A 27,807-nucleotide genomic window follows, 5' to 3' on the forward strand; every position below is an offset into this window, starting at 1 on the left:
CACCTATAATCCTAGCACTTTGGGAGACCAAGGCAGATTGATCGCTTGAGTCCAGGAGTTCACGACCAGCCTGGCAAAACTCCATCTCTATTTAAAAAAAAAAAAAAAAAAAAAAAACATACAAAAGTTAGCTAGGCGTGGTGGTATGCACTTGAAGTCCCAGCTACTCAAGAGGCTGAAATGGGAGGACTGCTTGAGCCCAGGAGGCAGAGGTTGCGGTGAACTGAGGATGCATCACTTCACTCCAGCCTGGGTGACAGAGCAAGACCCTCTTTCTAAAAAAAAAGGAAGTGAAAAGCAAAGGTTAACATATCGTGCCATATTCGAGGCAAAGAGTTGATATCAAAGTTCTTGTTTAATATGGTGAAAAACTACACATTTTAAAAGGAGAGCAAAAAATATTTTTAAAAGCCAACCTTAAATTTACCAAAAAGAACCAAACTAGGAAATGGAAAAATCCAATACAATTTTATTATTAATAGTTATCTACTGCCACTTAACAAATTACCTCAAAACTCAATGGCTTAAAAGAACAAACATTTCTTTTCACAGCTTTTGTGAGCCAGGAATCTGGGAGAAGCTTAGCTGGGTGATTCTGGCTCAGGTTTTACCGTCTAGAGATTTGACAGGTGCTAGAGGATCTTCTTCCTAACTCTGTCGTGCGGCTATTATCCAGAGGCTTTCATTCCTCATGACTGCTCACAGAATCATCTTGTGGATCTCACTGCAGAGTTGGTGAGTAGCTTCACAATAGGGTAGCTGGCTTCCCTCAGAGTCAGTGATCCAAGATTTCAAGCTGGGCGGAATCGGGATGCTTTTGATCTGCTGGTCACATACCCTTACTTACACTGTATTTTATTCATTAGAAGAGAATCATCAAGGCCAGGTATGGTGGCTCACACCTGTAATCCTAGCACTTCGGAAGGCCGAGACAGGAGGATTGTTTGAGGCTGGGAGTTCAAGACCAACCTGGCCAACATAGCGAGACCTCATCTCTATAAATAATTTAATTAATTAAAAAGAAGAGAATCATCAGGTCCAGCCCACACTCAGGAGGAGGGGAATTAGCCTCTGCCCTTTGGAGGAAGAATGTCAAAGAATTTGTGGACACATTTTTAAATCATTATATGATAACTTTAAAAACTATGAGAGGTGACTGGCAGGAAGGGCTTGGGGGGAACACCAACTTCTAGAGAGAATGGAGAAGCCAGATACACAGGAAGGCTCAACTCCTACCTTTACTGCTGCCCCCAGAAACCGTACAAGACAGTCAACAAAATCTTGAGTATACTTACCAAAACCTCCAAATCAAGACAGAATATATATACTAAGTGCATATGTGTATCTCTCTCATCTTCTGACTGAGAAATGATGGAAATGAATGCTGGAGGAAAACGGATAAATAGAGAAGTGAGCAATGGCTCTGATGCTCTGAAAAGTATGCAAGGCTCTAGGGTTCCAGGCTGAACTGGGAAAACAATCCAAAATCCCCGAGTAATACCAACACTGTTGGGGCCCTGCCCACCCCCCTCAGCATTCACAATTTCTGTATCTGGTTTTTGAGCTTCCAACTGCAACCACCTACAGCTGAGGGTTTTCTGTTTCTTTTGTTTGTTTGTTTTGGAGACAGAGTCTTGCTCTGTCAGCCAGGCTGGAGTGCAGGTGGCATGATCTCAGTTCACTGCAACCTCCACCTCCCAGATTCAAGCAATTCTCCTGCGTCAGTCTCCCAAGTAGTTGGGACTACAGGCATGTACCACTACATCCAGCTAATTTTTTGTATTTTTAGTAGGTACTGGGTTTTACCATGTTGGCCAGGCTGGTCTTGAACTCCTGACCTCGAGTGATCTGCCTGCCTTGGTCTCTCAAAGTGCTGGGATTACAGGCGTGAGCTGCCACGCCCAGCCTCTGAGTGTTCTTTTGATCAGCAAAGCCCATTTGGCCTCTCAAGGGGCAGGCAGAAAGTGCTGGGAAGTTAATGCTCCTCCCAGCAATGCTCAAGCAATGACTGACATCAGGTGGGATAAATATCCAATTTCTCCACTGTCAATTGCAGTAACTCTGATATGTGTTCTGCACTGCCTCCCAGAGTTCCCTGGTGGGACTGAGCTGCTCCTACGGCCCACAAAAGTCACCTTTTACTGGCACACCCTTTACTGGCTTTCTTCCCTTCCCTTCCTCACTTTTCCATTCACCTACCAGTGCTTCCTGGGACGTTCTCCCAAATAAACTGCTTCCACTAACTTTCTTGTCTTGGTTTCTGCTTCTGAGATAACCCAACCTAAGAACCAATGAAAAGAACAGAATACACACTCCAATGGGAAGTATGAACCCTGATATAGAACAATTAACAAAATCCCAGAATACAGAGTAGAGCCCAGGTAACATACAAGATAGCATACCCATGATTATCTGTAGTATGTTTCCACTTTTATAAAAGTGTCAACCTAAATAACAAACAGAGACAGAGTCTCTAAAAGAAAACTATACATATTCAGGAATATAGCATTGCAATGTGTGTGCCATAGTAAACTATATGCATATTCAAGGGGGTAAAGAAAGACAAAGGCTTTTAAATGAAAAACGAGGAGGATTACATAATTGTTTTAAGATAATTTTCCTTGGGTTACAAGGATCAATAACAAGGGTGACACTAGTCCAAGTTTGGACAGGCAGTTGGGGGCAGATATTCTCACAGAAGTATTTTTTGTGTAAGGTTGTGATAGCCTTTGTGCAAGGTTGTGTTTTTTGCAGTCTTTTGTGGTAGTTTTTGTCACCAAGTATTTATGCATGTGAACCCTTCTCTTCATGGCCTTCCTTGGCTCTATTTGTCAGAGTTTTTTTTTTTTTTTTAAAACACAAGTGACTATTTTTATTCTGACAACTTTCACAAAAGTATCCCACTCTTGTTCTCCAACAAGCCAGTCAGCCATCTATTTGTCTATCTTTTATTCATCCATCTGTAGACATGCATATAAATATGTCTAGGGACATGCATCTGCCATGCTGCCATGGCTGCTGGCACCCCCTATGAAGCACTTTGGCTGGTACGACTCATTGGAGTATTGTGGCCAGTAGACCAAGAACACCTTGGCTCCTCCTGTGCAACAGGTTTCTGATTTCAAAGGGCCGGAGAACAAAGGCAGGGACCTGGTACCAGCCCCACAAAACTAGAGTATGCAGACCAGGAGTGCTGACCTGGGCCCTGGTTCCCTAAAATCTTCCAGAAATGAACTCAGTTGACTGAACCCACCTTTTACCACAATCAAACCCCCAAGGGCATCAAAGAAGATAAAAAGAAAAAGCCATTCAAAGGACAGCAACTTCAAACAGTGAAGGATTACCAGCCCAGCCTACACAGATGAGAAAGAACCAGCTCAAGAACTCTGGCAACTCAAAGAGTCAGAGTGTTTTCTTACCTCCAAATAATCACACTAGTCCCCCTGTTCTTAACCAATCTGAAATGACTGAAATGACAGAAATATTATTCAGATTATGGATAGGAATGAAGATCATTGACATTCAGGAGAAAGTCAAAACCCAGTCCAAAAAAATCTAAGGAACACAATAAAATGACACAGGAGAGTAAAGATGAAATGGCCATTTTGAGAAAGAACCAAACAGATCTGAAAGAACTGAAAAACTCACCTCAAGAATGTCATAATGCAATCACAAGTATTAACAGCAGAAACAATGAAACTGAGGAAAGAATCTTAGAGCTCAAAGACTAGTTCTCTGTGATAAATCAGTCAGACAAAAATAAACAAAAAGTAATAAAGAAGAATGAAGAAAATCTCTGAAAAATATAGGATTATGTAAAGAGAACAAATGTACGACTCATTGGCATCCCTGAAAGAGAGGAAGAGAAAGTAGGCAACTTGGAAAACACAGTTGAGAATATCATCCATGAGAATGTCCCCAAACACACCAGAGAGGCCAACATTCAAATTCAGGAAATGCGGAGAACCCCTGCAAGATACTATACAAGATGATCATCCACAAGACACATAGTCATCAGATTCTCCAAGGTCAAAATTAAAGACAAAATGTTAAAGGCCGCTAGAGAGAAGGGTCAGGACACCTACAAAGGGAACCCCATCAAGCTAAAAACAGACCTTTCAGCAGAAATGCTACAAGCCAGAAGAGATTGGGGGGCTATATTTGATATTCATAAAGAAAAGAAATTCCAACCAAGAATTTCACATCCAGCCAAACTAAGCTTCATATGCAAAAGAGAAATAAAATCCTTTTCAGACAAGCAAATGCTAGGGGAATTAATTACCATTAGACCTATTTTACAAGAGGTCCTTAAGGGAGTGCTAAATGTCAAAAGGAAAGACCATTACTGGCTACCACAAAAATACACTTAAGTACATAGACCATTGACACTACAAAGCAGCCACACAATTAAGTCTGCATAACAACCAGCTACCAACATGATGATGGGATCAAATCTGCACATGTCAATATTAATCTTGAAAGTAAACAGGCTAAATGCCCCAATTTAAAGGCACTGAGTGGCAAGTTGGATAAAGAAGCACAACCCAACTATATGCTGTCTTCAAGAGACCCATCTCATATGCAATGACACCCATAGCCTCAAAATAAAGGAATGGAGAAAAAATTACCAAGCACAAAGAAAACAGAAAAAAAAAGCAGAGGTTTCTGTTATAATTTCAGACAAAACAGACATTAAACCAACAATGGTCAAAAAGACAAGAAGGACATCACAATAATGGTCAAAAAAGACAAAGAAGGGCATTACATAATGGTAAAAGGTTCAATTCAACAAGAAGTCCTAATTATCCTAAATACCAACACAGGATCACCCAGATTCATAAAGCGAGTTCTTAGAGACCTATGAAGAGACTTAGAACCCACCCACACAATAAATAGAGACGTCAACACCCCACTGACAGTATTAGACGGATCATCAAGACAGAAAACTAACAAAGATATTCAGGACCTGAGCTTGACAGTTGACCAGATGGGCCAAACAGACATCTACAGAACTCTCCATCCCAAAACAATAGAATATACATTCTTCTCTTTGCCATATGCCACATACTCTAAAATCGACCAACAATTGGACATAAAACAATCCTCAGCAAATGCAAAAGAACCAAAATCATACCAAACATGCTCTCGGACAACAGCATAATAAAAATAGAAATCAAGACTTTAAAAAATTACTCAAAAACATGCAATTACAAGGAAATTATGCAACCTGCTCCTGAATTACTTTTGAGTAAATAATGAAATTAAGGCAGAAATTAAGAAGTTCTATGAAACTAATGAGAACAAACATACAGCATATCAGAATGTCTTGGACACAGCTAAAGCAGTGTTAAGAGGGAAATTTATAGCACTAAATGCCCACATCAAAAAGTTAGAAAGATCTCATATTATCAACCTAATATCACAACTAAAAGAACTAGAGAAGCCACAGCAAAGCAACCCCAAAGCTAAAAGACAAGAAATAACCAAAATCAAAGCAGAACTGAAGGGAATTGAGATGTGGAAAACCCATGCAAAAGATAAGTAAACCAGGAGTTGGAGTCTTTGAAAGAATAAATAAGACTGATAGATTGCTAGCTAGACTAACAAACGAAACAAAAGAGAAGGGCCAAATAAACACAAGGAGAAATGACAATGGGACATTACTACTGACCCAACAGAAATACAAAAGAATCCTGAGAGACTACTATGAACACCTCTATGCCTACAAACTAGAAAATCTAGAAGAAATTGATAAGTTCCTGGAAATATGCCAAGATTGAACCAGGAAGAAATTGAATCCCTGAACAGAACAATAACGAGTTCTAAAATTGAATCAGTAAAAACAAAAAGCCTACCAACATAAAAACCCAAGACTAGACAGAATCACTGCCAAATTCTATCAGATATACAATGAAGAGCTAGTATCATTCCTTCTAAAACTGTTCCCAAAACATGAAGAGGAGGAAATTTTCCCTAACTCATCCTATGGGACCAGCATCATACTGATACCAAAACCTGGCAGAGACACACAGACACATACAAAACCATCAGGCAAAAATCCTTGATGAACATAGATGCAAAAATCCTCAACAAAATACTGCAAAAATGAATCTAGCAGCACATCAGAAAGCTACTCCACCATGATCAAGTAGGCTTTATACCTGGAATGCCAGGTTTTGACATATGCAAATCAGTAAAATTCATGTTGAACCCAAAAAGAGCCTGAATAGCCAAGGCAATCCTAAGAAAAAAAAAAAGAAAAAAAAAAAGCCAGTGGCATTTCACTACCTAGTTTCAAACTATACTACAAGGCTACAGTAACCAAAACAGCATAGTACTGGTACAAAAATAGACACATAAACCAATGGAACAGAATAGAGAGGCCAGAAATTATGTCACACACCTACAATCATCTGATATTCGACAAAGTCAACAAAAACAAGCAATGGGGAAAGGACTTCTTATTCAATAAATCATGCTGGGATAACTGGCTAGCCATATGCAGAAGGTTGAAACTGGAACCCTTTCTTACACTGCATACAAAAATCAACTCAAGATGGATTAAAGATTTAAATGCAAAACCTAAAACTATAAAAACTTTGGGCAACAACCTAGGAAATACCATTCTGGACATAGACCCCAGCAAAGATTTCGTGATGAAGATGCCAAAAGCAATTGAAACAAAAACAAAAATTGACAAATGGGACATAATTAAACTAAAGAGCAACTATCAGCAGAGTAAACAACCTACAGAATGGAAGAAAATATTTGCAAACTATGTATCTGACAAAGGTCTAATATCCAGAATCTATAAGGAACTTGAACAAATTAGCAGGAAAAAACAAACAATCCCATTAAAAAGTGGACAAAGGATATGACCAGACACTTTTCAAAAGAAGGCATACATGCAGCCAAAGGGCATATGAGAAGATGCTCAACATTACCAATCATTAGAGAAATACAAATCAAACCCACAAGGATACCATCTCGCACTAGTTAGAATGGCTATTATTAAAAAGTCAAAAAATAACAGATGCTGCAGAGGTTGCAGAGAAAAGAGAACACTTATACATGCTGATGGAGATGTAAATCAGTTCAGCCATTGTGGCAAGAAGTGTGATGATTTCTCAAAGAACTTAAAACAGAATTACCATTTGATCCAGCAATCTCATTAATAGCTATATACCTGATATGGTTTGGCTGTGTCCCCACCCAAATATCAACTTGAATTACATCTCCCAGAATTCCCACATGTGGTGGGAGGGACCCAGGGGGAGGCAACTGAATCACGGAGGCTGGTCTTCCCCATGCTATTCTCATGATTGTGAATAAGTCTCACAAGAGCTGATGGGTTTAACAGAGGTTTCTGCTTTTGCTTCTTCCTCATTTTCTCTTGCTGCCACCATGTAAGAAGTGCCTTTCACCTCCCACCATGATTCTGAGGCCTCCCCAGCCATGTGGAAGAGTAAGTCCAATTAAAACTCTTTTTCTTCCTAGTCTCAGGTATGTCTTTATCAACAGCATGAAAACAGACTAATACAACACTCAAAGGAATATAAATAGTTCTATTATACCATAAAGACATGTGCATGTATATGTTTATTGCAACACTATTCACAACAGGGAAAACATGGAATCAACCTAAATGACCATCAGTGATAGACTGGATAATTAAAATGTGGTGCATACACATACTACACAGTTATTAAAAAAATAAAGGAGATCATGTCCTTTGCAGCAACATGGATGGAACTGGAGGTCACTATCCTAAGTGAACTAACACAGGAACAGAGTATCACATGTTCTCACTTATAAGTGGGAGTTAAACATTGAATACACATGGACACAAAGAAGGGAACAACAGATACCGGGGCCTACTTGAGGGTGTAGGGTGGGAGGAGGGAGAGATGGAAAAACTACCTATCAGGAACTATGCTTATTACCTGGGTGACAAAATAATCTGTACACAAAAGCTCCACAACACACAATTTACCTGTATAACAAACCTGCACATGTACCCCTGAACCTAAAATTTTAAAAAATTAAAATTAAAAAAGTAAATAAAGGAAAAAGAAAGATGTCTAAAGTCATTTCTTATATTAAGTCTAATTATGTCTACATGGTGCAATCTGGGCTGTTTTTAATCTTCATATTTGTTCTTTTTCATTATACACATTCTCTATAATAAGCAAGTACCATTTTTAAAACAACAATAATGATTGTTTTATTTAAAAAGCAAAAATTGAGGGGGTGGAAAAATAGATGTTGGTCAAAGGGTACAAACTTACAGTTATAAGATGAATAATTTCTGGGGACCTAATGTATAGCATGGACTATAGGTAATGTATTGTGTACTTGAAATTTACTGAGTGAATCTTAAGTATTTTTACCACAAAAAAAGGTAACTATGTGAGGTGGCAGATATGTTAATCAGCTTAGTTGTGGCAATCATTTCACAGTGTATATGTATATCTAATCATCACTTCGTACACCTTGAATATATACAATTTGTATTTGTCAACTATATCTCAATAAAGCAGAAAAAACAAAAAAGGCTAGAAAGAATCATGCCAAGAGGTCAATAAGGTAACTCATTCCAGATGGTGTGAATTTAGATGATTGTGACTTTCTTTTATGACTTTCTGTATCTTTAATGAGAAGCTATTTATTTTTTCTTCCTTGTTCCTATCAAATTGGTCATAATTTTTTTAAATCAGTAATACACAGTGTTGATGAAAGACCATGAAATAGGCAGTTTTACATGTCACAAGGTAGAAGGAGGTTGCTTTAAAGCAGTAAGTTGGCAAAACTTTTCAGGAAGGTAAATTAACAATATAAATCAGAGGTCTTCAAAACCTTGATGCTTTTAAAGATTCAGTGATTATTCTATGTATTTAGCGTAAGGCAGTGTTTCCCAAAGGTTGGTCTCAGCATCAGGATCACTCTGGCCCCACCAAAGACATCTGAATCAATATCTCTGGGGCTGAGATCTTGGAATTGTGCATTAACAAGTTCTCCTGATAATGCTTATACATACTAAGGCTTAAGCCCTCCTGGCGTGGGGAAATGAAATTCATTCATTAATGTTTATTCTCTACTAAGAATCAGTCTCTGTTCCCTGCACTGGGGACATAGCTGTAAATAACTCAGAAAAGGTCCTTTGACTCATGTATCTTTTTAGTTTGTTTGTTTTTGAGGCGGAGTCTCGCTCTGTCACCCAGGCTGGAGTGCAGTGGCGTGATCTTGGCTCACTGCAACCTCCGCTTCCCGGGTTCAAGCGATTGTCCTGTCTCAGCGTCCTGAGTAGCTGGAACTACAGGCGCACGCTGCCACGCCTAGCTAATTTTTTGTATTTTAGTAGAGACGGGGTTTCACCGTGTTGCCCAGGCTGGTCTCAAACTCCTGAGCTCAGGCAATCTGCCCACTTCGGTCTCCCAAAGTGCTAGGATTACAGGCATGAGCCACCGCACCCAGCCTGTATCTAATTTTTTTAACTAACAATTTTAACATAAATGTATGGATTATAGTGATAATTATAACAAAAATAAGAAGTAATGGTAATATTCAATGCTATTCCAAAGAATGGCAGTGGGACACCTTCATTATGTGTTGTCAGATGAAAATAGTTATAATCCCTTTTTAAAAAATATACCTATGTGTTAATTAAAAGACTAACGGGAAATATGTATCACAAAAATATTAATATTAATTTTGGTTATCTCTGAAGAACATGATTATAGGTCATTTCTGTTTCCTTCTTTGTTCTTTTTGATATTTTCTAAATCCTTGGAATAAACGTGAATTACTGACATAATCAGAAAAATATATAATATTTAAAGAGGTTGATTTAAACACTAGAGAAAATAGGAAATTTCCAATGCTGGGTCTATCTTTTAAAATATGTTTTGATTTAACAATATTAGCACATAGTTACTTTTCTTACTGACCCAAAGCTTAGAACATTCTATTCCCATTTTTGTAGCTATTCATTTTCAATTTCAGTCTTAAGGAGGTGAGCTTTTAAATTCTCTATAAAAGGAGAGCTCAAGAAGATTCTTAACATTTAATTTTTCTTTTTTATATTTTTAATATTCGTTGCTTTCTTTGGCTTTTTGTGTGTTTGTTTTGAGACAGAGTCTAGCTCTGTCACCCAGGCTGGAGTGCAGTGGCGCTATCACACCTCACTGCAGCCTCCATCTCCCAGGCTCAAGCGATTCTCCGGCCTCATCCTCCTGAGTAGCTGGGACCACAGGCACGCATCACCTTGTCTGGATAATTTTTTTTTTAAAGACACCAGGACTCCCTATGTCACCCAGGCTGGTCTTGAATTCCTGGGCTCAAGCAGTCCTCCTGCCTTGACCTCGCAAAGTGTTGGGATTACAAACGTGAGCCACTGCACTTAGCCTCTTCCTTGGATTTCAAATATAATACATAATTGTCATGTAAAAATATTAGAGAAATATAGACTAGAGAAAGAGAAAGCCATAATTCCAGCTCTTCCCCACCCATAAGAAAACCACTTTAAAGGGATGGGTTATGTTCTTCCAGATTCTTTTCCAGCATATATGTATATATTATGTATACTTTATATCCAGTCATGTGTCACTTAACAACAGGGATAGTTCTGAGAAATGAATGTATCCCTGCTGAAGGAATATATTCTTCATTCTGAGAAAGTAAGCAATTTCATCATTGTGTGAACATAATGGAGTATACTTACACAAACCGAGATGGTATAGCCTACTACACACCTAGACTACATATATATAAAATCTAATTCTCCTAGGCTGTATATAGCTGTATATATAGTCTATTGTTCCCAGGCTACAAACCTGTACAGCATGTTACTGTGCTGAATACTGTAGGCAGTTGTATCATAGTGGTGCCACAATTTGTGTATTTAAACATAGTAAACATAAACATAAAGTATTTGTGTATTTAAACACAGAAAAGATACAATTAAAATACCGCATAAAAGATTTTTTTTAAATGGTGCACTTGTGTAAGGCACTTACCATGAATGGAGCTTACAGGACGAGAAGTTGCTCTGGGTAAGTCAGCGAGTGAGTGGCAAGTGATTGTGAAGGCCTAGGACATTACTGTGTGCTACTGCAGACTTTACAAACGCTGTATGCTTAGGCTGCACTCAATTTATTTTAAAATTTGTTCTTGCTTTAATAATAAATTAGCCTGAGTTTACTGTAACATTTTTACTTTATAAATTTTTAAATTTGTAAACTTTTTGACTCTTTTGTAGTAACACTTAGCTTAAAACACTGCTGGACATGGTGGCTCAGGCCTGTAATCCCAGCACTTTGGGAAGCTGAGGCGGGAGGATTGCTTGAGCCCGGGAGTTCTAGACCAGCCTGGGAAACATAGTAAAACCCCGTCTCTAAAAAATAAAATAAAATAACCCACACATGCACACAAAAGCATTGGACAGCTGTACAAAAATATTTTCTTTCTATCCTTATTTTATAAGCTTTTTCCTTTTTTTTTTTTTTTTTTTTACTTTTTAAGCTTTTGTTAAAAACTAAGACACAAATATACATATCAGCCTAGGCCTAAGCAGGGTCAGGATCATCAATATCACTGTTTTCCTCCTCCACATCTTGTCCCACTGGAAGGTCTTCAGAGGCAATAACACACATAGAGTTGTCATCTCCTGTGACAACAATGCCTTCTTTTGGGCTACCTTCTAAAGGACCTGTCTGAGGCTATTTTACAGTCAATTTTTTTTTCTTTTTTTTGAGCTGGAGTCTCTCTAGTGCCCAGGCTGGAGTGCAGTGGCATGATCTTGGCTCACTGCAACCTCCACCTTCTAGGTACAAGTGATTCTCCTGCCTCAGCCTCCTGAGTAACTGGGATTACAGGTGCGTGCCACCATGCTCAGCTAATTTTTGTATTTTTAGTAGAGACGGAGTTTAACCATGTTAGCCAGGCTGGCTCTCGAACTCTTGACCTCAAGTGATCCACCTGCCTTGGCCTCCCAAAGTGCTGGGATTACAGGCATGAGCCACTGCGTCCTGCCTGCAGTTAAACTTTTAATATATATAAGTAGAAGGAGTATACTCCAAAATAATGATAAAAAGTATAATATGGTAAACACATAAACCAGTAACAGTTGTTTATTATCATTTTCAAGTATTATAACGTACATAATTGTATTGCTATACTTTTTATATGATTCATAGTGCAGTAGGTTAGTTTACACCAGCACCACCACAAACAGATGAGCAATGCTTTGTGCGAAGACACTACCATGGCTACTGCATTACTAGCCAATAGGAATTTTTCAGCTCCATTATAATATTTTTGGATCACCGTTGTATATGTGGTTCATTGCTGACCAAACATATTATGTGGCACATAAGTGTATAAACACATACACACACTCATATGCACATACACGTTTACATATATAATTTCATTTACTTTGATACTTTACACACTGTTTGGACTTTGCTATTTCCTTTTACCAAACGTTTTAGATCTCTTTCCATGTCATGTTATAGAGATGTACACCATCTTTGTAATGACTGTAGTGTAGTTACATTGGATGCAAATATCTTGATTTAATTAAAGAATTCTTCTCATTTACACATCATATTTTATAACATTATTGCTGATGTGTAAGAAACCTATTGATTTTGGTACGTTTATAGTCATTCCTGACTTTTTTACTGATATCTCTCATTAGACCTCATTGTTTTTCTTTGTCTTAAATTTTCTAGAAAGGCAATCATATCATTTAAAGATCATGACATTTTTTATTATTTCCTCTCAATATCTCCTATCCTATTTCTTCCTATTGTCTTATGCTTTGGGTAAGACCTCCAGAAGAGTAAGTGATAAATGTCCCCAAGCATGACCATCTGTATAATTTAGGTAAAAGTTGATATTTTGGGTTCTAGAATTATCAAGAGAGCTAAGTGATCTAATTAACTTGTGCAGACCTGGCCTGAGTGTGCTTGTTCTCAAACACCACCTGTTTTCACATAGCCTTATAATATACTTTGCAGATAGAGGGTCAGGATGAACCTGTTCAATTACAGACTGCAAAGTCAGAATGAGGAGGTGGTTGGGTGCGCTATTGTAGGTGGATCTAATTTTCAGTTTTCCGTCTTATACATAATCTTGTTCTATACCCAATTTCCTTTTTCTGCTACCTTCAGTCATGAAGTAAAAGAATTAAGAATCCTCCTTTTCTACTGTTTTCATATCTGTCCTATCCGCAGACAGCTCTACTTGCAACTGGATGGTGATAACTTAGGAAGGTAGAGCTGATTCATTGAGTAGAGAAGGGCTTACGTGAATACCTAATATCTTTCTAAGTCTTGGTGACAAGGATAACTAATACAAAAACTTCGGTAGGATTACTGTTATTATTAAGTCCATTTAGAAAGTTGCTTTAAATTGAGTGAGGGGAGGGGAGTTTCATTTTTTAAAATTATTTCCACTTGATCTAAAAATCAGGCTAGCAAGCTGGACTTATTATGGCTTTCGGTGGGTTGCAGCGAGGAAGCAAAGACTGTTTGAGGTCAGCACAATACTGTCAATACCCAAGTTGGAAAGTTATGCTGTTTTTACTTAGTCTCGTCTTGTTCTTAGTAATTGCTTCCTTTCAACCATAAAGTTGTTTAGTGTAGGAGATATATTCCAAGGCTTCTCTTTATATTCACTGCTGCAAGATCCCATTTTAGCATAATTACAGTCTTGGAATTGAAGAGGCAGGCTCACTCTATCTAGCTATGCAGCTGGCTTTCTCAAATGACAATATGATGCTCACCAGCTTAGCAACAGCCAAGGCTGTGAGCCAGGGGGAGGCCCTCATGCTGAAATTTTGCCCTTGCTTTGTCTGTATTTCCTCTGTGAAAATGGAGAAATGGTTTAGAATTTTTAAAAGCACAAAGTTTTTAATTCTCTGAGAGCTTTTGAAGGGACACGCTGAGTTCCAAACGCAGATTTCCGAATCCCAAATCAGAGATTATTCATCTTTACATCTCAAATAGATATTACAGAGAAAAAAAGATTTTGCAGTGCTTTTCTCCTTCTTACAATCTTTTCTTTCTGAGAGAAGACTAAATAAAATCTAAGCCAGGTGTGGTGGCTCACAACTGTAATCCCAGCAGTTTGGGATGCCAAGGAGGGCAGATACTTGAAGTCAGGAGTTCAAGATGAGCCTAGCCAACACGGTAAAACCCCGTCTCTACTAAAAATACAAAAATTAGCCAGGCATGGTGGCAGGTGCCTGTAATCCCAGCTACTCGGGAGGCTGAGGCAGGAGAATTGCTTGAACCCAGGAGGCAGAGGTTTCAGTGAGCCGAGATCATGCCATTGCACTCTAGCCTGGGCAACAAGAGTGAAACTCTGTCTCAAAAAAAAAAAAAAAAAAAAAGACTAAATGAAGTCTAAATTTTCCTACCTCCTTTACCTATAGATGATTCCACATTCAACTTGACTAGAAGTTATTTTCATGATTTGAAATAATTAATCATTTGTTCACAATAAGTTGTTCACATTCAACCCTCAGTTATCAAGAGACTTAAGTTTACATCTACACTGATTTATCTTCTTCTCAAGAAGACCCGGGCCTCTCTTTTCTTCTACTCAACTTGCCCAGATGTATTGCCTCCTGCCCCCAAGTTCTGTTTGTCCTTCCTTCACACAAATTCATCCACCCATCCCCTTTCTATCCCAAGTATCACAACCTCAGTTTAGGTCTTTATATCTATTTTCTGAATTATTAAAAAACCTTCCTAAATGATCCTTCTACTTCTAGGCTCTTTTAAAGGTAGGATCAGCCTGTGTATAGCACCGTTTAAACAGTAATGAACAAAAGACTTAAAAACTATCCATACATAACAGGTGCCAAAACGAGCACTTGGAATACACAGATTTTGAAAGACACTCTCAGGAATGGACTTTCTGCCCTTTTCAAACTGATGTTTCCCTGACACCGGTTCTATATAGCAGCGGTTTTCAAATTTGGGGTGGCAGGGGGAGCTTTTTTTTGCCCTCCAGGAAAGATCTGAAGTGTTTGGAGATATTTTTGATTGTTACAACTGGGGTGAAGGAGGGAATTACTGGTATCTAGTGTGTAGAGGCCAGGGAAGATGCTAAGCATCCTAAAATGTACAGGAAAGCGCCCACAATAAAAAGCTTACAGTACAAAATCTCAGTGGTGCTAAGGTTAACAAAGTCTGCACATGTTCATAAAGAACTGATAAATTTTCTCTGAGTTCAATGCTTCCCATCTCCACATAATCAAATCCTACCATTCTCCAAAGCTTGTTTCAACCGCATCTCTCCCAGTTCTCTCTCAAAGTTCCCAAAGCAGTTCTGATCTGTATTACTCACTGTGGGTCTATCAAGCATTATTTTCCTTTGGAGGTATTGTCTGTGTCCCATGTGCCCTATCTTCCAATACCCTATCTTGTCAGAGCACAGCGTCAAGTCATTGGGCCCATATTCCACCGTATTGTCCACAGAACTGACCACAGTGCCCCGCACACATTACACAATTATTTAATACTTGTTATCCAAAGATGAATCCATCAGCATAGAAACTGACAACTGAAGTAGTCAGAAAAGAAAATGCTGCAGGGCTCAGATTGGGGCAATTAATCTACAACAATCTTATTGAGAGCAGAGATAAGGGAAATGGGAACATAGAGAAAGGCAGGAATGAGGACTCCAGGATATACTACCTAGGATAAGAGAATTAGAATGTGTATTTACTTTGATATGATTTGTTTTACAGGACAAAAAAGGAATGTGCATTTAATCAGATTTGTTTTTTATTGTAGTGAAATACACTCAACCTAAAATTTATCACCTGAACTATTTTTAAGTGTACAGTTGTATGGCATTAAGTACATTTATATTGTTGTGCAATCATCATCACCACCATTCATTTTCAGAACTTTTCAATCTTCCGCATTGAAATCCTATATGTACTCAACACAAACTCTGCATTTCCTCCTTCCCCCAACCCCTGGCAACTATCATTCTACTTTCTGCCTCTATGATTTTGTCTCCTCTAGGAACCTCATATCAAAGAGGAATCCCATACAATATTCGTCTTTTATGATTGACTTATTTCACTTAGCATGTCTTCGAGTTTCGTTCATGTTGTAGCATGTCAGAATTTTCTTCCTTTTTAAGGCTAAATAATATTTCATTATATGTATATATCACAATTTGTTTATCCATTCATCTGTTGATGAACATTTGGGTTACTTCTACCTTTTGACTATTGTTGAAATGCTTATTGTGAAGATGAATGTATAAATATCTGTTCAAGTCCCTACTTTCACTTCTTTTGAGTGTATATCCAGAAGTGGAATTACTGGGTCTTGTAGTAATTCTGTTTTTAATTTTTTGAAGAATTACTGTACAATTTCACATTCCCAGAAGCAATGCACAAGGGTTCCAGTTTCGCCACATCCTCACCAACACTTGTTATTTTCTGGGTGATTTTTTTAATAATAGCCATTTGAGTGGGTGTAAAATGGTATTTCATTTTGTGTTTGATTTGCATTTTCCTAACGACTAGGGAGGTTAAACATCTTTTCACCTGCTTATGGATCATTTATATATATATATTCCTTGAAGAAATATCTACTCAAGTGCAACTTTTAATCAATTGTTTGTTTTGTTGTTGTTGAGTTGTAGAAGTTCTTTATATATTCTAGATATTGATCTGTTATCAAATACATGATTTGCCAATATTTTCTTCCCTTCTGTGGGTTGTCTTTTCATTCTGTTAACAGTGTCCTTTGATGCATGCAAGCTTTTAATTTTGATGAAGTCCAACTTAAATATTTTTTTCTTTCATTGCCTGTGCTTTTAACGTCATAGCCAATAAATCATTGCCAAATCCAATGTCATGGAGCCTTTCCCCATGTTTTCTTCTAAGAGTTTTATGCTTTCAGCTTATACGTTTAGGTTATTGATCCATTTCGAGTTAATTTTTGAATATGATGAAAGGTAAGGGTCCAACTTCATTCTTTTGCATGTGGTTATCCAGTGTTCTCAACAGCATTGGTTGAAAAGATGGTCCTTTACCCCACTGAATGGTCTTGGCACCCTTGTCAAAGATCGTTTGACCTTGTATGAGACAAATCGATTCTGAACTCTCTATTCTACTCCATTGGTCTATATGTCAGTCTTTATGCTGGTACCTCATGGATTTGATTACTGTGCTTTGTAGCAAGGTTGAAAATCAGGAAGTATGAGAACTCCCACTTTGGTTTTCTTTTGCAAGATTGGTTTGGCTATTCAGACTCCTTTGAAATTCCACACGAATTCTAGGATGATTTTTCTGTCTCTGCAATAACTGTTGTTGGACTAGGGATTGCATTGCATCTATAGAGCACTTTGGATAGTATTGACATCTTCATATTTAATCTTTCAATCCATGAGTACTGAATATCTTTTCATTTATGGTGTCTTCTTTATTTTGTTTCACAAGCATTTTATAGTTTTCAGTGTACTAGTCAATCAGGTTTTTTTATTATTATTATACTTTAAATTCTAGGGTACATGTGCACACATGTGCAGATTTGAAACATATGTATACATGTGCCATGTTGGTTTGCTGCACCCATCAACTCATCATTTACATTAAGTATTTCTCCTAATGCTATCCCTCCCCCAGTCCCGTAGCCCCTGACAGGCCCCAGTGTGTAATGTTGCTCACCCTGTGTCCAAGTGATCCCATTGTTCAGTTCCCACCTATGAGTGAGAACATGCGAACATGCAGTGTTTGGTTTTCTGTCCTTGTGATAGTTTGCTGAGAATGATGGTTTCCATCTTCATCCATGTCCCTGCAAAGGACATGAACTCATCCTCTTTTTATGGCTGCATAATATTCCATGGTGTATATGTGCCACGTTTTCTTAATCCAGGCTATCATTGATGGACATTTGGGCTGGTTCCAAGTCTTTGCTATTGTGAATAGTGCCACAATAAATATATGTGTGCATGTATCTTTAGAGTAGCATAATTTATAATCCTCTGGGTATATACCCAGTAATGGGATTGCTGGGTCAAATGGTAATTCTAGTTTTAGATCCTTGAGGAATTGCCACACTGTCTTCCACAATGGTTGAACCAATTTACATTCCCACCAACAGTGTAAAAGCATTCCTATTTCTCCACATCCTCTGCAGCATCTGTTGTTTCCTGACTTTTTAATTATTGCCATTCTATCTGGTGTGAGATGGTATCCCATCGTGGTTTTGATTTGCATTTCTCTGATGACCAATTATGATGAGCATTTTTTCATGTGTCTGTTGGCTGCATAGATGTCTTCTTTTGAGAAGTATCTGTTCATATATTTTGCCCACTTTTTGATGGGGTCATTTGTTTTTTTTGTTTTTTTTCTTGTCAATTTGTTTAAGTTCTTTGTAGATTCTGAATATTAAACCTTTCTCAGATGGGTACATTGTAAAAATTTTCTCCCATTCTGTAGGTTGCCTGTTCACTCTGGTGGCAGTTTCTTTTGCTGTGTAGAAGCTCTTTAGTTTAATTAGATACCATTTGACTATTTTGGCTTTTGTTGCCATTGCTTTTGTGTCTGAGTCATGAAATCCTTGCCCATGCCTATGTCCTGAATGGTATTGCCTAGGTTTTCTTCCAGGGTTTTTATGGCTTTCAGTCTAACATTTAAGTCCTTAATCCATCTTGAATTATTTTTTGTATAAGGTACAAGTAAGGGATCCAGTTTCAGCTTTCTACATATGGCTAGCCAGTTTTCCCAGCACCATTTATTAAATAGGGAGTCCTTTCCCCATTTCTTGTTTCTGTCAGGTTTGTCAAAGATCAGATGGTTGTAGATGTGTGACATTATTTCTGAGGCCTCTATTCAATTCCATTGGTCTATATATCTGTTTTGGTACCAGTACCATGCTGTTTTGGTTACTGTAGCCTTGTAGTATAGTTTGAAGTCAGATGGCATGATGCCGCCAACTTTGTATTTTTTGTTTAGGATTGTCTTGGCAATGCGGGCCCTTTTTTGGTTCCATATGAACTTGAAAGTAGTTTTTTTCCAATTTTGTGAAGAAAGTAATTGGTAGCTTGATGGAGATGGCATTGAATCTATAAATTACCTTGGGCAGTATGGCCATTTTCACGATATTGATTCTTCCTATCCATGAGCATGAAATAGTCTTACATTTGTTTGTGTCCTCTTTAATTTCATTGAGCAGTGTTTTGTGCTTCTTCTTGGAGCGGTCTTTCACATCCCTTGTAAGTTGGATTCCCAGGTATTTTATTCTCTTTGAAGCAATTGTGAATAGGAGTTCACTCATGATTTGACTGTTTGTCTGTTAATAGTGCATAGGAATGCTTGTGATTTCTGCACATTGATTTTGTATCCTGAGACTTTGCTGAAGTTGCTTGTCAGCTTCAGGAGATTTTGGGCTGAGACAATGGGGTTTTCTAAATATACAATCATGTCATCTGCAAAGAGGGACAATTTGACTTCCTCTTTTTCCTAATTGAATATGCTTTATTTCTTTCTCTTGCCTGATTGCCCTGGCCAGAACTTCCAACAATATGTTGAATAGGAGTCATGAGAGAGGGCATACTTGTCTTGTGTCAGTTTTCAAAGGGAATGCTTCCAGCTTTTGCCCACTCAGTATGATATTGGCTGTGGGTTTGTCATAAATAGCTCTTATTATTTTGAGATATGTTCCATCAATACCTAGTTTATTGAGAGTTTTTAGCATTAAGGGCTGTTGAATTTTGTCAAAGGTCTTTTCTGCATCTGTTGAGATAATCATGTGGTTTTTGTCATTGGTTCTGTTTATGTGACAGATTACATTTATTGATTTGTGTATGTTGAACCAGCCTTGCATCCCAAGGATGAATCTGACTTGATCGTGGTGGATAAACTTTTTGATGTGCTGCTAGATTCGGTTTGCCAGTATTTTATTGAGGATTTTCTCATCAGTGTTCTTCAGGGATATTGATCTAAAATTCTCTTTTTTTGTTGTGTCTCTGCCAAGCTTTTGTATCAGGATGATGTTGGCCTCATAAAATCAGTTAGGGAGGATTCCCTGTTTTTCTATTGATGGGAATAGTTTCAGAAGGAATGGTACCAGCTCCTCTTTGTACCTCTGGTAGAATTCGGTTGTGAATACGTCTGGTCCTGGACTTTTTTTGGTTGGTAGGCTATTAATTATTGCCTCAATTTCAGAATGTATTCTTGGTCTATTCAGAGATTCAACTTCTTCCTGGTTTAGTCTTGGGAGAGTGTATGTGTCCAGGAATTTATCCATTTCTTCTAGATTTTCTAGTTTATTTGCATAGAGGTGTTTATAGTATTCTCTGATTGTAGTTTGTATTTCTATGGGATTGATGGTGACCATTTATCACCCTTAATCATCTTTTATTGCATCTATTTGATTCTTCTCTCTTTTCTTCTTTATTAGTCTTGCTAGTGGTCTATCAATTTTATTGATCTTTTCAAAAAACCAGCTCCTGGATTCATTGATTCTTTTAAGGATTTTTTTGTGTCTCTATCTCTTTCAGTTCTGCTCTGATCTTAGTTATTTCTTGCCTTCTGCTAGCTTTTGAATTTGTTTGTTCTTGCTTCTCTAGTTCTTTTAATTGTGATGTTAGGGTGTTGATTTTAGATCTTTTCTGCTTTCTCTTGTGGGCATTTAGTGCTAACAAATTTCCCTCTACACACTGCTTTAAATGTGTCCCAGAGTTTCTGGTACGTTGTGTCTTTGTTCTCATTGGTTTCAAAGAACATCTTTATTTCTGCCTTCATTTCATTATGTACCCAGTAGTCATTCAGGAGCAGGTTGTTCAGTTTCCATGTAGTTGAGCGGTTTTGATTGAGTTTCTTAATCCTGAGTTCTAATTTGATTGCACTGTGGTCTGAGACAGTTTGCTGTAATTTCTGTTCTTTTACATTTGCTTTACTTCCAATTATGTGATCAATTTTAGAATAAGTGCTATGTGGTGCTGAAAAGAATGTATATTCAGTTGATTTTTGGTGGAGAGTTCCATAGATGTTTATTAGGTCCACTTGGTGCAGAGCTGAGTTCAGGTCCTGGATATCCTTGTTAACCTTCTGTCTCATCGATCTGTCTAATATTGACAGTGGGGTATTAAAGTCTCCCATTAGGCCAGGCGCGGTGGCTGAAGCCTGTAATCCCAGCACTTTCGGAGGCCGAGGCAGGCGGATCACGAGGTCAGGAGATCGAGACCATCCTGGCTAACACGGTGAAACGCCATCTCCACTAAAAATACAAAAGGAAATTAGCCGGGCGTGGTGGCGGGCGCCTGTAGTTCCAGCTACTCTGGAGGCTGAGGCAGGAGAATAGCGTGAACCCAGGAGGCGAAGCTTGCAGTGAGCCAAGATCGCACCACTGCACTCCAGCCTGGGCGACAGAGCGAGACTCCATCTCAAAAAAAAAAAAAAAAAGTCTCCCATTATTATTGTGTGGGAGTCTAAGTCTCTTTGTAGGTCTCTAAGGACTTGCTTTATGAATCTGGGTGCTCCTGTATTGGGTGCATATATATTTAGGATAGTTAACTTGTCTTGTTGAATTGATCCCTTTACCATTCTCTAATGGGCTTCTTTTTCTTTTTTGATTTTGTTGGTTTAAAGTCTGTTTTATCAGAGACTAGGCTTGCAATCCCTACTTTTTTTTTTTCTTTCCATTTGCTTGGCAGATCTTCCTCCATCCCTTTATTTTGAGCCTATGTGCATCTTTGCATGCAAGATGGGTCTCCTGAATACAGCACACTGATGGGTCTTGACTCTTTATCCAATTTGCCAGTCTGTGTCTTTTAATTGGAGCATTTAGCCCATTTACATTTAAGGTTAATATTGTTATGTGTGAATTTGATCCTGTCATTATGATGTTCACTGGTTATTTTGTCTGTTAATTTATACTGTTTCTTTATAGCATCAATGGTCTTTACAATTTGGTATGTTTTTGCAGTGGCTGGTACTGGTTGTTTCTTTCCACATTTAGTGCTTTCTTCAGGAGCTCTTGTAAGGCAGGCCTGGTGGTGACAAAATCTCTCAGCATTTGCTTGTCTGTAAAAGATTTCATTTCTCCTTTGCTTATGAAGCTTAGTTTGACTGAATATGAAATTGTGGGTTGAAAATTATTTTCCTTCAGAATGTTGAACATTGGCCCCCACTCTTTTCTGGCTTGTAGGGTTTCTGCCGAGAGATCCACTGTTAGTCTGATGGGCTTCCCTTTGTGGGTAACTCGACCTTTCTCTCTGGCTGCCCTTAACACTTTTTCCTTTATTTCAACCTTGGTGAATCTGACAATTATGTGTCTTGTGGTTGCTCATTTTGAGAGTATCTTTGTGATGTTCTCTGTATTTCCTGAATTTGAATGTTGGCCTGCCTTGCTAGTTTGGGGAAGTTCTCCTGGATAGTATCCTGAAGAGTGTTTTCCAACTTGGTTCCATTCTCCCTATCACTTTCAGGTACACCAATCAAATGTAGATTAGGTCTTTTCACATAGTCCCATATTTCTTGGAGGCTTTGTTTGTTTCTTTTTATCTTTTTTCTCTAACCTCTCTTCTTGCTTCATTTCATTAATTTGATCTTCAATCACTGATACCCTTTCTTCCACTTGATCGAATCAGCTATTGAAGCTTGTGCATGCATCACGAAGTTCTAATGCCATGGTTTTCAGCTCCATCAGGTTATTTAAGGTCTTTTCTACACTGTTTATTCTAGTTAGCCATTCATCTAATCTTTTTTCAAGGTTTTTAGCTTCCTTGCAATGGGTTCGAACATCCTCCTTTAGCTTGGAGAAGTTTGTTATTACCGACCTTCTGAAGCCTGCTTCTGTCAACTTGTCAAATTCATTCTCCATTCAGCTTTGTTCCATTGCTGGCGAGGAGTTGAGATCCTTTGGAGGAGAAGAGGCACTCTTATTTTTAGAATTGTCAGCTTTTCTGCTCTGGTTTCTCCCCATCTTTTTGGTTTTATCTACCTTTGGTCTTTGATGTTGGTGAGCTACAGATGGGGTTTTGGTGTAGATGACCTTTTTGTTGATGTCGATGCTATTCCTTTCTGTTTGTTAGTTTTCCTTCTAACAGTCAGGTCCCTCAGCTGCAGGTCTGTTGACATTTGCTGGAGTTCCACTCCAGACCTTGTTTGCCTGGGTATCATCAGCAGAGGCTGTAGAACAGCAAATATTGCAGAACAGCAAATATTGCTGCCTGATCCTTCCTCTGGAAGCTTTGTCCCAGAGGGGCAGCCACCTATATAAGGTGTCTGTTGGCCCCTACTGGGTGTCTCCCAGTTAGGCTACACAGGGGTGAGGGACCCACTTGAGGAGGCAGTATGTCTGTTCTCAGAGCTCAAAGGCCATGCTGGGAGAACCACTGCTCTCTTCAGAGCTGTCAGACAGGGGCATTTAAGTCTGCAGAAGTTGTCTGCTGCCTTTTGTTCAGCTATGCCCTGCCCACAGAGGTGGCATCTAGAGGCAATAGGCCTTGTTGAGCTGAGGTGGGCTCTGCCCAGTTCTAGCTTCCTGGCCACTTTGTTTACCTTCTCAAGCCTCAGCAATGGCAGATGTCCCTCCCCAGCCAGGCTGCTGCCTCGCAGATCAACCTCAGACTGCTGCACTAGCAGTGAGCAGGGCTCCATGGGCATGGGACCTGCTGAGCCAGGCACGGGAGAGAATCAACTTGTCTGCCGGTTGCTAAGACCTTGGGAAAAGCACAGTATTTGGGTGGGGAGTGTCCCATTTTTCCAGATAGTCTGTCATGGCTTCCCTTGGCTAGGAAAGGGAAATCCCCTGATCCCTTGCACTTTCTGGTGAGGCAACATCCCGCCCTGCTTCAGCTCGCCCTCCATGGGCTGCACCCACAGTCCAACCAGTCCCAGTGAAATGAACCAGGTACCTCAGTTGGAAATGTAGAAATCACCCGTCTTCTGTGTCAATCACGCTGGGAGCTGCAGACCGGAGCTATTCCTATTTGGCCATCTTGGCAACTCCAAGCGTCAATCAGATTTTTAAAAGAATGTTATTTTTTTTGCAAGCAACATAATAACAGTATTAAAAATTTAGAATAAAAATTATTCATCTCAAATCTCACTTTCCAACAAATCATTTGGCTTCATTTTCCACATGTCTCCTTCAAGTTTTAGCTGCATATATAGATAATTTCAACATGATTATAATCATTTCATGAATCCAATTTTAAACCTGGCTTTCTTTCTCTTTTTTTGGCAGGATCTCACTCTATCATGCAGGCTGCAGTGCAGTGGCAGTGCAGTGGCACAATCATAGCTCACTCACTAAAGCCTCAAATTCCTGAGCTCAAGCGATCTTTTCACCTCTGCCTCCTGAGTAGCTGAGACTACAGGCATGCACCACCAATGCCTGGCTAATTTTTCAAATTTCTTCATGGAGACAGAGTCTCTCAATGTTGCCCAGGCTGGTCTTGAACTCCTGGGCTCAAGCAATCCTCCCTTCTCAGCCTCCCAAAGTGCTGGAATTACAGATATGAATTACCATGTCCAGCCAGAACCTGAGTTTCTTTAACTTATTATTATATCCCACCCATTTTTCTGTGTTTTCATATAGTCACTTTAACAGATTTTGAGTGTGCTGGACCAATAGTGGACTCTGATAGGGGAAAGGACAGCCAGTGGCCTAAGCTTTGGGAAGGGGTAGAAATAAAAAATCCTCTTTTTTTTTTCTCTTCGAGTAGTGAAAATAAATACTTTCTAAGCAAAAATGAAAACAAGAGATTCAAAGACTGCCCCAGGGAACCCCTTTTTGTTCTTGGATGAGAACAGTCACAATTCAAAATATATTGACTGGCTTTAACTATGTCTCCTCTGATTCCTCTGAAACCCTAACTCTAAAACATAACATGTAATATTTGCAACCCATCTTAAAAGACAAGAATCCCAGAGCATAAACAACATGTATTTGCTGCACTTTTCACAGTGGATGATGGATACATTTATATCCATCTGCAACTCTTGATTACTCAGAGTTTTCAATAGATGTACAGAAATTCTGTGAAACTGAATCAAATCCAAATAGGTTTTCATATGAAGAGCCCATCTTAACAATATTTGATTTTATCACCTTTCTTGTAATGAAAAACTTGGCTGACAGTGTTGGGTGTTCAACTGGGAGGTATGAATTAGTAAAGACAGGTTTTGGAAACTTTGCCGTGCCAAGTTTTTTAATCAGAGTAGTGAACATGCCCCTACAATGAAAGCAGCCTGTCCCCTAGAATTATCTCTCTTCAAGTAGTTAGAAGGAGCCTGTACAAACTTGACTGCACCCATGAAAACTCACAGCTTCACCTTTCCTTTCCAAGATTTGTGCCATTTCTTGGATAAATTTGAGGGCTGATGAAATGTAAGCAGAGGTCCTGGATTCTGCCCTTCTTTAACTGTTCCCTACCTTTTTAATTTTTTTTCTTTATTTGGAGAACATGTATTTCTAATGAGACTTTCTTAAGATGTTATGAACCAAGAAAATGTGATCAATTCTTTTTCTTCTTCTTATTCTTCATTATCATTATCATTATCATCATCACAGACTCTTATTCTAATTTTAAAGCTGTTTATATAAATGTTCCAGTAAGTCATATTTTTCTACTATCACTTCTTTTTCAGGGTTCAGGAATTAAAACATGGTTACAGCACATACAGTATTCCTTTTAATTAACTTCTGTTTCCCTTCACACTCAATTTAAAATGAAATATTTTTTTAACTGGAATATATTTTGATAGGCTTAAATTAAAACTTTTTTAATGCCCAGAGTCCAGCCCTAAAAGATCTGATACCTTATTCAGATCTCAGAGGTTAAAATAATGAACACCCTACTGAAGAGCTACTAGAGAACTCATTAGTTTCACTTTTCAGGCTGGGTGCCCAAGGTGGGCTACTTCCATCTGTGGGACACATACAAACCTTATTGTAGAGTGCAAAATGCACGTATTTTAGCCAGTCACTTTCAGCATGTTCCAGGAAAGCAGATAGCTCCATTAGGTAATGTCAGAGAAGATAAATGTGTTTCAATTACTTGCCAAAAATGCTTAGTGAGCATCGGAGAGGTGCATTCTGCTTTCGAAATTATTAAGCAGACTATTCAGAAGTACTGAAACATTCATTTTTCATTGCAGATTCTTGACCAGAAGCCAAGGACAGCTGTCTTCCTCTGACACCCTATGGTGACGCCCACAGGAACTCTCGCCTTTCAGGGTTCAACCCACTAAAAGGTGTGAAAGGATGTGCATTTAGCAGCCCTGACATCTATGATTTCACTGAAGGATTTTAAGCACAGAAACCCATGATCCCGGAAGGGCAATGCTCTACCTTTAGATACATTTGTCTCAGTAATAGCAATGTGTCTGGGTTTCTCCACATAAATATACTGCAATAAACTATCACAGTCTGTATGCTATTTGTATGTATAAATATATAAATGTACGAATAGATACTATGCATCTTTCTGGAAAGTAGGACCTGAATCTAAGTCATGATATAATTACAATGTGGCATTTCGCTCAATGTATACAAGTGGTACAATGAAAACATCAAACATTTCTGAAAAACTGTTTTTGAAAATCAAATTGTAGGACTATCTGCATCAGAATTATCTGACTTTTAAAAACTGCAGACTTCTGCATTTCCCTGCAGGTAGGGCCTTGGAACTTGCTTTTTAACAAACACTCCAGGAAATGGCCTCTTTCTTAAACATCTTTTATCCAAGGAGGACTCCCTGAAAGTCCCTCTGAGAGAGACTAAGTTCTTTTCTCCCCCTTGGTAGAAGGAAGGAATTAAGTATTTACACTGCTGAATCGGTTTAGGCAAAACTACCCATTAAAATAAGCAGCAGTTAGTAGCATTATTATGATGCCTGTCAAGTAAGTCATCTTTTCTCATTCTGGCTTTTCCTCCATTTTTCTCCATTATGTTCCAGCTGTGGGCACTCAGTTATTCTCACTGATCTTTATCTAGCTCACTAAATGGCAGAGACTAGCCACCATGGCCACTCCATTTAGGGCATGACTAAGTTATCAAGTGACTATTACTTACTAGTAACTCATAGTCGGTGGTGACTAGAATCCTAGCTAGATTTTTCCTTATGACCACTAGGCTGCTTGGGTTGCTATAACAAAATACCACAGACTGGATGACTTAAACAACAGAAATTTAACTACTTACAGCTCTGGAGACTGGAAGTTCAAGATTAAGGTGCCAGTCAATTTGATTTCTGGCGAGGGCTCTTTTCCTGGCTTGCAGGGAGCTGCCTTTTCACTGTGTGCTCCTGTAACCTCTCCTACTTAGTCTATATGCTTGCAGAGAGAGGGACCTTATGTCTCTTCCTCTTCTTATAAGGGCTCCAACCTTATTGGGTTAGGGCCCCACCTTTATGACCTCATTTAACCTTTATTGCCTCCTAAAGGGCCTATCCAAATCCAATCACTTTGGGAGTTACGGTTTCAACATGTGAATCTGCAGGGGACAGAAGTCATTCCCTAGCAGTCCCTTAACTGGGGAATGAATAAATAAATTCTGGTGCATCCCTACAGTGACATAATAATCAGCAGTAAAAAAGGGACAAACTATTAAAACACAAAAGAACATGGATAGATTTCAAATATGTATGCTAAGTGAAAAAAACAGATTAAAAGGGTTACATATTGTATGAGCCCATATATATGACATTGCCTGGAAAAGGTAACCCTAGGGGAACAGAAAACAGATCAGTTGTTGCTAGGGATTGGAGAAGGGTTTAACCAGAAGGGATATGGATAATATCTGATATTATCCTGAT

At 38.7% G+C, this 27,807-nt stretch overlaps 1 long non-coding RNA gene across 1 annotated transcript; it reads right to left on the reverse strand.

Annotated features, from left to right (window-relative positions):
• Nucleotides 1-451: 451 nt before the first annotated feature.
• LOC102125886 (uncharacterized) lies at nucleotides 452-27,239 on the reverse strand. The gene is made up of 3 exons (XR_006698604.1): nucleotides 27,195-27,239; nucleotides 2,196-2,281; nucleotides 452-796 (listed from the first exon to the last, which is right to left on the reverse strand). It is a non-coding gene; the product is annotated as an uncharacterized lncRNA (long non-coding RNA).
• Between the last annotated feature and the right edge of the window lie 568 nt (nucleotides 27,240-27,807).

The sequence above is a fragment of the Macaca fascicularis genome, chromosome 6 (genome assembly GCF_037993035.2).
Source record: "Macaca fascicularis isolate 582-1 chromosome 6, T2T-MFA8v1.1".
Lineage (NCBI taxonomy): Eukaryota > Metazoa > Chordata > Mammalia > Primates > Cercopithecidae > Macaca > Macaca fascicularis.